The sequence below is a fragment of the Malaya genurostris genome, chromosome 2 (genome assembly GCF_030247185.1).
Source record: "Malaya genurostris strain Urasoe2022 chromosome 2, Malgen_1.1, whole genome shotgun sequence".
In the NCBI taxonomy this organism is placed as follows: Eukaryota; Metazoa; Arthropoda; class Insecta; order Diptera; family Culicidae; genus Malaya; species Malaya genurostris.
In genome coordinates this window covers 72,338,680-72,352,571 of record NC_080571.1, presented here as the reverse complement: position 1 = coordinate 72,352,571, position 13,892 = coordinate 72,338,680, and positions in this window count along the sequence as shown.

Genomic DNA, 13,892 nt, shown 5'->3' with positions numbered 1-13,892 from the left:
GTTGCAAATATTGTACTGCCTCGCAGGCAGAGATGCCATTTATACAGATTTATCTGTATTATACAGATTTTTCCATGCTAATACAGATTTTATACAGAATACAGATTTTGTACAGATTTCGTATGTTTAATACAGATTTATACAGATTTCATAAAAAGTACGAATTTTTTTTATTTGGTCTACCATATTTTAGGATTTAGTAATAGAGATGAGATAGAAGTTTCGTAACCAAAGAACAAAATTTGATTTAATTACTAAGTTGCGGTCAAGGGGCAAATCACTCTAAACTCTAGACAATCTCATACTAATAAACTCATGTCATTCCAAAATAATTTTCTCTAATCTCATTTAATCCCAACTAGCAAAGACATCATATTAACAAGATATCCAGCTCTCACATTTTCCGAACAAATCATTGGCAACATCATTTTTTACGAGCATGTCGCCACCAAGCGAGTCCGCATCGAATCTCATACATAGAAGCAGGGGAGAGAAATGTCAAATTCGTGCGCGCCAAAATAGCAGGGCTGCGCACCCATACAATTGACAGGATATGTTGAATGTGATGCCGTGCGATGGCGTTGCTGAACTGAAGATTGATTTCGCTCCAAGCTGACAGGGTCTGCAACTAGTCTAGATAAGTTTGGGTAATTTAAAACTAAACCTAGTTTTGCCTAATCTTGTTCGAAGTGCATCTGTCATTCGAGCTCCCACGCATTTATACAGATTTATCTGTATTATACAGATTTTTACATGCGTATACAGATTTAATACAGAGTACAGATTTTATACAGATTTCTCAAATTAAATACAGATTTATACAGATACCACAAAAAGTAAAAAAAAAATAATGAAACTTTTCCGTCTGATCGTGTTTGATTGCCCATATTGAAATGAAAATTTTTTCGTGCAGCGTCATGAAACTTTATTTTCAGACTGAAAAGTTGTATGACCTGACTTGACGTTGCGTATTGGGCGTTTGAATTCCAAGTCATCATTTTCAAACGAAAAAAGTATATGGATTTACAATTCAATTGTGGTTGATACCAAAAACAATTAAATTTCGTCGTTGAATGTTCTTGTCAGTGCGGCAAGGACTTACGATATAAAGGAATGCTCCTTGCATCTGCCATTCTATAACAATAATCTAATGGAATAACATCTTTAAACATCATTTTATTTCCGAAATTTCCTTCCTTTAGTGAATACAGATAAATACAGATTTTTTATACAAAGCAATAGAGATTTTCTATGAAAATATCTGGCATCTCTGCTCCCACGTTTACAGCTTCTTATGTCAAAATAATGCATTTCCAGATCTCGGCTAAACTTCTCTAATCCCATTCTCTTCCAGCGAGATCCCTGCTAAACTTTTTTACTCCCGGTAAAACTTGTTTGAGTTCAGACAAAGTTTAGAGTGATTTGCCCCTTGGTTGCGGTAATTGAAAACGTCTTTTTCTTCAAGAAAAAAATAAGTTTATCGAAAACGATGGCGAATTGGTTTTTATTTGATGTATTGACAGTTTACTTGTAGCGGACGGTATTAATTGTTTTGCTAGCATTTCGCACTGGGTTTTTCGCATGTTCATTCTGTTTTTGTGGAACCCATTTTTCAAACCATCTTAAATTTTTACCAAGGCTCTTGGACTATCAGAAATTGCTTGCGATGAAATTTAAATGTTCGGCCATAATTTATTTTATTTTTGTATCATTTCAATCTAATAATAATTGTAGCTCGTCATCTACATACATTTGTGGTCGATTTTAGAGTTCTTTGTCAATAACATAAAAATAACCTGTTTTGAAACGTTGAAACCAGAGCTCACAAGCTTTGACAGTTGCAACAAGATCCCCATAAGTCTCAACAAGAACTGGGGACCTTTTTCATTTAAAATGAACAAAAAAATCATGTCTTGCCACACAAATGCTTTTATTTGGCTCGAAATTCAACATGGTTAACACAAAATAAAAGCAAGTTTTTTCTCGAAATCACGTAAACAAAAAAAAACCCTGAAGAGTGGGGTCCAAGAAAAAAAACGAATAGATTTCATCCACTATATGTTGACAACAAAACGACGTTTTGAACTTACACATCTGGTATATGAAGATATGGAACATAGATTTGAACTGCAAATGGATGCAATGATTGAATGAAACCTCATTATCAAATGGAGAAACTATGACCTGACTTGCATTCGCAGATTAGGTACTGAAATGTCATGTCGACTCAATAACTCAAAGAGCTTTACGCATATTCAAAAAGTTTAGCAAAGCTTATTATACTGTTCAAAGACTTGGAGGGAGGGATTGCTGATAGTAATAATTGAAGGAGAAAATATTCTACAAGATTGCAGATATTTACTAATATTCATCTTCAATCGTGAAATGGTGGTATTATTGCGAAAAATTCGTTTTTGTCGTGAATACAGATAAATACAGATTTTGAATATAAGGAAATACAGATTTTCTATGAAAAAATCTGGCATCTCTGACTGACCAAAGCGAGTAATGCACATACAGTAAATTGAAGGACCTTGTCAGATGGAAGGCTGAGCAGATAACAGGGTCCCTTTGGCTTGCTGAATTAGCAGGGCCCTTTGGCTTGTTGACATTAGCAGACCAAAAGAGGGAAGCATATACCTCTTTTGGTCTGCTAATGCCATCCACCAGCTCGATTCAGCTTTTCGTGTTTATTCTGTCTGCGGCCTGAGAGTTGTATGACTTGACTTGAAGTTGCATATTAAGTCAACTTGTAAATCTAGAAAAGTATATGGAATTGAAATTTGATTGTGGTTGAAAAAACATTCATATTAAATTTCGTCTTTACATATTTTTGTGAACTAAGAAGATATGAAAAATAAATGCTCATTGAAAATCTCATCCTTTAATCATAATCTGTTGAGATAGCGTTCAACATCATTTCATTGTAGAAATTTCATTTCATTAGTGAATACAGATAAATACAGATTTTTTATACAGGGTAATACAGATTTTCTCTGAAAATATCTGGCATCTCTGCTCGCAGGTTTGACAAAAATAACAAGGGGCCTTTTTTTCAGAAGAAACTACAGATTCTCATAGAGTTGATTCACTTAAGCAACTTCACTCACTTTCGTTAAAAAAGGAAAAAAAGAAAAGGAAATTCTATAGGGTTACTCACAATCACTTATTTTTAGACCGGTGGTCAACACTTTTGTCACTGGAAGAATAATGCGTTCTTATTAATAACGCCACTTTATATTGCTAGACTTTTGTTACCAGAAAAGAGAGCGAATGATCATTCGCTGGTGTTTATATACCCGGCGGCGTCCTGACAGGGAAGTCGAACGGGCCGAATGACATTTCATTTTTGGTTGGTAGCGGGTAATGCCAGATGATAGGAATTTTATGGTGTCAGGGAGCTCGGGAAGTTTTTATAGCAAATTTTAAATTCAAATTTTGAAGAATATAACAAACAGAGTGTTTGTTTCACATTAAATTATTTATAGAATTGCAATTCATTTGTGTTTATTGGTTTAGGAGAAATCTGACACCGTATATGGACAAGGATATAAAATTGAATATTAAAGAATAATTTAAAGTAAATATTTATCAAAATAATTCAAAATTAATGCAAAGATGATCTAAATTTATAATGAGGAATTAAATTTAAAAAAAATGGTAGTAATAACAATAATAATAAGAATTATAAAAAAAAACATTATTATAAAAAAATATATGATTATATGAATAATATATTTGTTAAATTCAGGAGCTATTATTTATAAAGTATTTATTTACAAATATTAATCACGTTGTGCATATTTTATTAAGTGTTACCGAACTTGGAGGTAACAAAAAAGCTGCGCAAATTTTTCTTATTAGGAGTTATAACAATATTTCTTTTTAATTTTCGATAGACTTCTTCATCTACCGCGGCTCTAACCTGCTCCATTTTCATTCGAATTTCCTTTCAATAGATATACAAAAATCAGTGAACGTAAATTTTCACACAACGTTTTCAAATCACTGTGAGTAACACTTGTTGTCAATTTCGAGACTGAGTAGAAGTTACACAATCTTCTAAATCAATATTACTCACTTTTTGACATTTGAGCTAAATAAGAAAAAGTGAGTAAAAATTACATCATCAATATTCTATGTTTGACTTGAATTAAAATTTTGGTCTAGTCAAATGACATAAAGATTTGTTCCGGCTGATTCTATCGTTGAAATAAAGTAACTATTTAATACATGTCAATCAAAGTTAAGTTGAAGTTATCGGCAATACTTATGTTGATTCAATCATACTATACCTTTATATCAAGTAAGCAATTGGTTCAAATCATCAATGATCTTATTTTTGTAATTTTTGTTTACTGGTTAAATGAACCATACTAACATTTTTTTCCCACGCGACTAAATCAGAGCATTTTTTTTCTCCCAAGAATAAAGTTTATGCGTAGTAAAGTAAAATTTTATCTGATTCTTTCATTTTCTTTGGGGTTTTCAACATATCAAGCATACACACTAAGATTTGATTTTTTTTGACAAAAATTCCGATAATCAATAAAAATAATTGATATTTCATTTTACAGCAATTATGCAAATTTTCACCGTACAATCAGTTTTACGCAAGTTTTCATTACTGAATTCTGTAAATAGATATACAACTAATACTTCAAATATGAATAATCACCGATAACGGTAAAACCATACCGTTCGTATGGTAAAATTATCCTCCAACAATCGAACTTCTGTAAATACTGATTGTCGTAAAAACTTACTGTCAAACAGTTAATAAAATTTTCAGTAAGTGTCTTTTTATTAACCAAACGGAATGGAATGAGGTACAAGTGCACAAGTTTTTAAAACATTAGAACTACTCAAAGCTTTTTGTTTAGTTGTAGGCAGAAAATAATTTCATATAGCTATGTTCACTTGCTGCCAATACATTTCGTTCGAGAGTAATTTTTGGTGAACTTGACGTGTTGTGCAATGCTCCGAAAGGCGCTCTTAATTCCGGTCAACCGGGAAACGAAATTACATTTTTTAGACAAGTTTCGTGGATATATAGTGCATTATAATCACGACCGGTTCGAATTTTCTTCACTCGTTTTTATGAAAAATATCCAAATCCGAAAAACTTCATCGTAAGTTGTGTTGTTTTATGAAATCCAAAAATCCATTCAAATTCAGAATTTTAACCAAAGATAAATAAATTATTAACAAAACATTCGTTAGATTCATTTGGTTTACAGTTTACGGTAGTTGTTTGACAATTCAGCAATAACCGAACGATCGGTAATCAATTCAATTACCAAACGTTCAGCGGTTGAAACTTTTGATAAAAAATTACCAAATTCTGCGAAATTTTCTAAGTGTTTATGTACTGTTAATTAATAATTAATAATAGTTTTTGGAAATTGTATAACATTACATAACCAATTTCTCTTTTCAACAATAACAATAATCTCTGTTTGATGTAAATCAAAATGTTTGTCTAACCAAACGATTATCCATAATTCATACAAATGTAACGATCGTAAATCTTTCGGTTGCCATCGTCTGCGTTCCAATTCCAGTGGAACATGGGATCATCAATCATTTTATTAGAGTGTTAAAATGAAAAGTCATAAGAATTCACCCAAAGAAAACATACTATCAGGAATCAGTATTAAAAATGCTTGTACAGAAATGAATTTCTTGATGAATATCAAAATTTTTACTTCTTCATTTCCGAAAATAATGCTATTTGAAAGATATGAACTTCTACGGAATATATGGTAAATGATATTCAGAATTTTTATTCAATTTTCTAAAAATCGTTAAAATTTGTACTGATTTAAAAAAAAATCACATTTAAAAATTGACAAATTATATTAGTAAATGGTTAGTAATTTATTTCTCAGAAAATTTAGCGAATTGATAAAATCTTATTAGTGATATCAGTGACATGTAATCAACCCTGTGATAAACAATGGCAGTAACCCACATTATAGAAATGACGGAATGAGTAATAAATTCATACTCGACTACTCGATTTTCCAGTGCTCGATTGGTTCAGTGCTAAAATTTTCGCCTGAGTTGGGTGCTCGATCAACCCGATTGACAGTGGCAGTATAAATGTCATTGAGTTTTCGCTAGTTTTACGAATGTGTTAGTGTAAAAGTCACCCACATTAACAGATCCGAATCGATTCCGAATCAATTCCGAATCGGCGAGAAATTTTCATTCGGAATTCCATGTGGAAATCATGTGGAATTCCGAATCAATTCCAACTCAAGTGCAACAACCGATTCCGAATGAATCTCGCCTACAACCGGTTGATTCGGAGATCATTCATCGGGATTGAGTGAGAAGATGCGTACTGAATTGTCAATTCGTCTTCTTATTCTTCTTTCCCGATTTTGCACATTTTCGTGCTGATTTTCAGTTTATTTTAAAACCAAAACATTATATAACCGAATATACAAATTTAAATCTTCATGTTTTTCGGATATACAGAACTAGTAAATAACCAGTTCTTCTTAGAATCCCAACATAAACTGTTTAAATTGGCTGGGAATTAACGAAACGGTCTACCTTAGTCAGCATCATCCATTCCTCTAGCTGGAGTGTAGTGAAATGCCCTAAGTCGCCTAAATTTTACACTAACACATTCATAAAATGAACGAATATTCAATGACATTTATAATGTCACTGTCAATCAGGTTGATCGAGCAGCCAACTCAAGCGAAACTTCTAGCACTGAACCGATCGAGCACTAAAAAATCATGCAGTCGAGTAAGAATTCATTGCTCATTCCGTCATTTCGATACAGAGATGGCATTTCACCAGAGTGATACACGCTAGAGTCAGATTTTTGCCACACCAAGGATGCAAAAAACGAAGCACCGCACAAAGAGGAAAGCGCACTTCTTCTCAGTGTCGAATAGACAGCATTTGAGTGTGTGCTTGTGGTTAAAGCAGCTGGCGCGAGTGAAACACATTCTCTTCGCATGAATCGCTCACACGCGCTCTCGTCTAAATACACCCAAGTGACCACTGGCGCGTGATGCTGAGCGAACACTTCTGTGAACTTCAATTAATAGAGAGTAGATCTGGCCTTGCTATGAAAAATTTGCAAGGAAAACCGAAAATTTTACGATAAATTGTTTTATTTTGCTGATTTTGCGTGTCCACGCTTCATCTACGAAAACCATACAGCAGAGTGCTCACCGGCGTGTACACCTCTGTGAAAGTATCTGCATCCACCTCAGAGAATTTATTAGCTAATGCTCTAGCACTTTGGTGCGATTCAGTGGAAGAGGTAAAAGGAAATAAACAAACGCACTCATGATGCGTGCACACTTACACAACAGTGGTGTATAAATGTGAAAGAGAAGAGCTCTCGTTGAAGTTGTCAGTGCGAGGGAAGAAATTTTGCTTGCTCTTCGTCACACAGAGGAGATAGACATCTCTGTTTCGATAATGTGGGTAGGTGACTTACGCAATTTTATTACACTCCAGCTAGAGAAATGGATGATGTTGACTAAGGTAGAACTTTTTGGTTCATTTCCAGCGAATTTCAACAATTTATGCTGGAATTCTAAAAGAACTGGTTATTTACTAGATCTGTATATCCTAAAAACTTGAAGATTTATATTTAAATATATCAGTTATATAAATTTTTTATTTAACAAATAAACTGAAAATCAACGCGAAAACAAAAAGACGGGAAAGAATAAGAAGAAAACGAGTTGACAATTCAGTCCGCATCTTCTCACTCAATTCCGATAGATTTCCGAATCAACCGGTTGCCCACTTGTACGCGGCGGGCAGATTTCCCCCCAGACGGCTGGCTATGTCTGCCAGCCATTCTGGCAACAATACAACAACCGTTTCTGGCAGAGAATTTCGCCTAGCGGTTATTATCGGTTCTGTTTCTGTCGTATTCTTGCCATACAAGATGAGCCCAACCGTTTTGAATCGGTTCTATATTTTTAGCGTCTTGGTCTTATTTTTTCAATAAAGAGTACATATGAAAGGCAATAAGTTATTGCCCTTCATATATACTAATTATGAAAAAGTTTTTGCCAATAACATTGCTTTCTCACTATCAAACATACCCATATTTCAATCTCATTTACCTCGTCTCAAGATTCGTTTTTGTATGTACGTGCGGAATCGACGAATATCAAATGAAGTCGAATAAAAAAATAAAAAGAAAAAAGAAGGAAGAGAGAAATAAACAAGACACGTACGGCGAGATAATGACGCAATTTCGCCTGGACAATTTTGACAGCAGCCGGAATTCAACCAGCCTTGCCAGAATTTCTCACAAACGGGTGTAGGAGAAATTCATTCGGAGTCGGTTGTTGCCCTGGAGGTGGAATTTATTCGGAATTCTACATGATTTCCATATGGAATTTCGAATGAAAATTTTTCGCCGATTCGGAATTAATTCGGATCTGATAATGTGGGAACTTTTTCTACTCTCCTTTTTGAAATGATTCCAAAATCAAGAATACTCGGAAACCAGTTTTACGATCAACAATAAGTTTATTCGAATGGAATGAGTTCCGCCATGAATAAACTGTCATTTTAATATTTTTTTTGAATATTTGTGCCATGTTGGCTTTGAGTGCAATCAGTAAGAAAATTTTGGAATCTAAATGTAAAAATTGCATGCGCTTTTATTTTTATCTTTAACGTATATGTAGATAAAAATAAGAATTATAACTAATCGCCTTGAAATAAGTGCGGTTTTTTGCGAAAATCTCCATGATTTATAGAAATTAATTTTTGGATTCATTGTCATCTTTGTGTAAATCTGTTTTGTGGCGTCAAAATTTTTTTGCATACGTTCTGAAAATAAATCATAAAAGTCCATCATATTCCCTCGTTTTTGTATTCCGAAGTTTATTTGATGTCAATTAATGCTACGATATAACACATAATAATGGCGGCCATGAAATTTTCTTCAATGCTAATTTCACTTAACCTTAGAAGAAATAAATCAAATAGCCCTCAACAAATGAGTCATAAATGTACTTTAGAACCATCAAATTTGCTCTGAGTGAAACTGTCATCCAATGCACACGCACGCACACACCAAACTAGATTTATGAAAAAATTGAACTGACAATAATGTTTTAATAGAATGTTTGAAAACAATATTAAGGATGAATGCATGATTTTATTCTAATTCAAGTTGCTTTATTTCTAGTTCAGTTGTTAGTCCCGCTGAAAGGTTTCATAAAAGCTTTAAAAACTATTATATTACTTGTCAAAAGGGGAATTTTTTTAAAGTTTTCATAAAACTGATAGTGTTAGATTTAGTTTAATTTGAATTCAAATCAGAATCCACCTAAAATTGTTCGTGAACGCGCCCCAATCTAAGCCGTTGTTGGCAATACTATTAGCTGATTTGGTGGCAATACTATTAGCTGATTTTCTCACGCTCGTTATATCTCTAATAGCCTTTGATACTTGGTACCTTGGTTCTCTTCATTTCTACCTGCCAAACTGACCGGTCACACGTACCGCATCGAAAAAGATAGTTCTGAAGAAATAAAGTTGACTTATATCAGTGATCACGTTTCTACCTAAGCTCAGTGGTTTCATTTTGCTTAGTTAAATTACCGTCCCTATCCCAATAACACCCGTGATCGACCCCAGACGATACATGGTGCCGTGACCAGGATTGCGGGTGTTGGAAATTGCGCTTAAGGAAGAAAACGTTGCCATCTTGATGAAAGATAACCTGGAAAATTGCTGACCAATCATATTTTTACAAGGCCTGATTTTATACAGGTACATGTGAGTATCTCTCCAACTGATATAAAACAACTGTGCGGTACTTCCTGGGTCGTTTTGTTTGCCCATAGGTTGAGAAAATTCCCAACAACTTCTTTCTCCCGACACGTGTTCATCGGTTATACCAGAAATCTTATCCCGCTAATTGTGAAACCACATCGATCAGAGAAGTTTGAAGCGATTAGGTTATAAACCCGAGTTCCGTCAATACTGGATTAACGAGCGATCATACGTGTTTAATCAGTACCACCCAAAATTGGACACTCTTATGGAAAACTTTGAGGCAATACAAGGTGAATATGAATCATTTGACGATTCGAAAGAATTTATGTCTGCTAATGTTGAAATAAGGGCACAAGTAGAAGAGACTTATTTTCGGGTTAAAGGTGGTTTGGTTTCAAAGCTCCCTCCTCCTGCACCATTGCCAGCTCAGCAAAACCCCGTCGGTCCAATAGTTCCTCATATGGTTGGTGTAAAATTACCCACAATAGCACTACCAGAGTTTAGTGGCGATTTAAACGACTGGTTAACGTTTCATGATTCGTTTATTTCACTAATTCACTCATCGGCAGAAATACCCTGTATACAAAAATTCCAATATCTGCGATCTGCTTTGAAAGGAGATGCATTAAAGTTGATAGAATCATTGACGATTACGGTAAACAATTATGCTGTAGCATGGGAAGCCCTCCTGTCTCGTTATTCAAACAAGTATTTGTTGAAGAAGAAACACTTGCAATCGTTAATGGTACACACAAAGGTCTCAACAAAATCCCCAGTTGCACTTCGTTCATTGGTAGAAGATTTTCAGCGTCATGTGAAAATTTTAACGCAATTAGGAGAACCTACTCAACATTGGAGCAGTCTGCTAGTACAACTTCTTAGCTCCCGTTTAGACGACAGAACACTCAAGGATTGGGAGGAGTACGTGTCCAACGATGTTGAGCCCACTTATACAAATCTTATAAACTTTCTAACAAAAAAATCCCGTGCGATGGAATCATTATTAATTAGTGCAGATGCGGCCCCCACTCAACACAGTAAACTAAATGTCATTCCAAAGCAATTAAAGCAAAACCATCACAGCCCTTCCACTTCTCGGATTAACAGCTTCGCCACTACAGAAACCCCGCAACCCGCATGTCTTGCATGTAATCAGTATCATTTGCTAATCAAATGTCCAGTTTTCGAGAAGATGTCAGTGAAGGATCGATTTAATTTGGTTAACACTAAACGGATATGCAGTAAATGTTTCCGAAGTGATCATTTCGTGCGAAAATGCGCGTCGAATTTTTCTTGTCGCCTATGTCAAGAAAGACATCATACGTTACTTCATCCAGGTTTTGAAAGGTCGAATGAAAATCCAACACAGCATCCGTTGTTTTCTCGTCAGTCTCAAAACAGCATCGCCAATCTTGCAATAGTGAATGATGAAAGGCAGACATCTATCCCAGTTTCATCCAATGCTGCAGCTAATTCTCAATCCACGAACGTGCTATTATCGACTGCCGTGGTAATTATTTCAGATGAGTTTGGTGGCAAGCATTTGGCCCGAGCGTTGCTGGATTCGGGTTCGCAATGCAATCTAATAAGTGAGCGTCTTTGTCAGCAACTCCGTCTACCTAGACATCGTATCGATCAATCTATTTGTGGTGTTGGTATATCAAGCTTGCGAGTTACTGGCTCGGTGTCCACCGTGATTAAATCGAGAATCGGAAATTTCTCATGCCCGATCGACTGTTTGGTGCTTCGCAGTCTCACTTCACAGCTTCCAGCTGTTCCTTTATCAAGGGTTAAATGGAACATCCCCAGTGAGTTCCCACTTGCCGATCCCGAGTTCAATATATCCAGGAGAGTGGATCTCATAATCGGAGCCGAACATTTCTATACGATGCTAAAAGGTGGTAGGATGACTTTAGGCACACCTTCTCCTATATTAATCGAAAGTGTTTTTGGTTGGATTATTTCGGGTAAAGCAGACCTTGGGAATGATACCCGAATTGTAAGTTGCTGTGTCTCTACCCTAGAGTCAATTGATCGCAATTTAGAAAGGTTTTGGAAATTAGATGAATTGGATTGGACTACCACCACCCCAACCGAACAATTTTGTGAGAATTTTTATAAAGATACAGTAACGAGAGATTCCACTGGTCGCTATATTGTTAAATATCCCAAAAAAGAGAATTTTTCCGATATGGTGGGTGAATCATATTCTCACGCACTCCGACGGCTTCAAAGCCTGGAACGGAAATTAGATAAGGATGATGATTTAAAGAAAAAATATCATGCCTTTATCGCAGAGTTTTTAGATTTGGGACATATGCACAAGCTAAAATCGAATGAAATTGATCCTCCCAACGTTTTTTACCTCCCACACCATGCCGTCCTAAAGGATTCGAGTACAACAACTAAAGTACGTAGTGTATTCGACGGGTCGGCAAAAACTAGTACAGGACACTCATTGAACGATGCCCTTTTGGTTGGACCCGTAATTCAAGACGATCTCTTAAGCTTAGTCATACGATTTCGAAAACACAAGGTGGCGTTACTGGCGGATATCGAGAAGATGTACCGTCAGGTTTCCATTCATCCCGATGATTGCTCCATTCAGAGAGTTTTATGGAGATTTAGACAAAGTGATGCCGTTGCCAAATATGAGCTATCCACTGTAACCTATGGCTTGGCACCATCTTCGTTTTTAGGCACCAGAACTCTAAAACAGCTCGCCGATGATGAAGGTGAAAATTTCATACTCGCTGTTCCTGCACTACGAAAGGATTTTTATATGGATGACTTCATTAGTGGTGAATCCAGCGTCGAAAGGGCAAAGAAATTGCGAGAAGAGATGAGTTGCTTGCTCAGTTTGGGCGGCTTTCGTTTAAGGAAATGGTGTTCGAATATTCCTGATGCTCTAACGAATATTTCACCTGATGATTTAGCCACGGAATCCAGCAGAACGTTCGATCCCGAAGAGGCAATAAAAACACTAGGAATCAGTTGGGAGCCGATTACTGATTTATTCCGTTTTGATATGAATACAAATATTGTTGCAACTACGATTACCAAAAGAAATATTCTTTCGGCTATTGCTCGTCTATATGATCCACTTGGCTTGATTGCGCCGATTATTATCCGAGCTAAAATGCTTCTTCAATTGTTATGGACGTTATCATTAGATTGGGATGAAGAAGTGACAGATGTGGTTCGCAATAGATGGAAGGATTTTGTTTCGGAACTACCTGCTTTGGCTTCGTTTCGTATCAACCGATACGCCTTTTGTGAAGGACGAACTGAATTACATTGCTTCGCAGATGCATCAGAAGCAGCATATGGGGCCTGTGTTTATGCTCGATCGTATAATGCTTTGGGAACTGTTAAGGTTGAACTTTTGGCATCAAAATCAAGGGTTGCCCCTTTGAAACGTCGCAGCATCCCTCGTCTGGAATTATGTGCTGCCCAGTTAGCAGCACATCTTTATGCAAAGATTTGTTCTGCATTAGATATGAAGTTTTCCTCAATTCATTTTTGGTCGGATTCAACTGTGGTTTTACATTGGATCAGTTCCCCACCTCACACCTGGAAGACTTTTATAGCGAATAGAGTAGCAGATATCCAAGAAGTAACTCATGATTGCAAATGGTTTCATGTTCCTGGTGCAGATAATCCCGCTGATTTAGTATCACGCGGTATGACGGTGGAACAATTTTTGAATAGTGATCTCTGGAAGCATGGACCGAAGTGGTTGCAGGGGGAAAGCATTATTTGGCCTAAACAAAACTGGTCAATGTTAACACACTCTGACGAAGAGCTTGAGCGCAAAAGAACCGTTCTTCTAGTTCACTCAATACCTCCACCTAACCCTTTGATAACCCGTTTTTCGACTTACCATCGATTGATACGAGCGATCGCTTACTGCTTACGATTTATCAACAACTCTAAGGGTGGGAAGCGATCAACTTGCATAACACTTTCAATTCACGAGTTAGATGAGGCAAAGATGATATTGATACGGATTGTTCAGAAGGAATGCTTTGCGCAAGAACTTAATCATCTCAAGAAAGGTATGCATGTTTCAAAACGATCATGTCTGAAACTGTTGAGCCCTTTTCTAG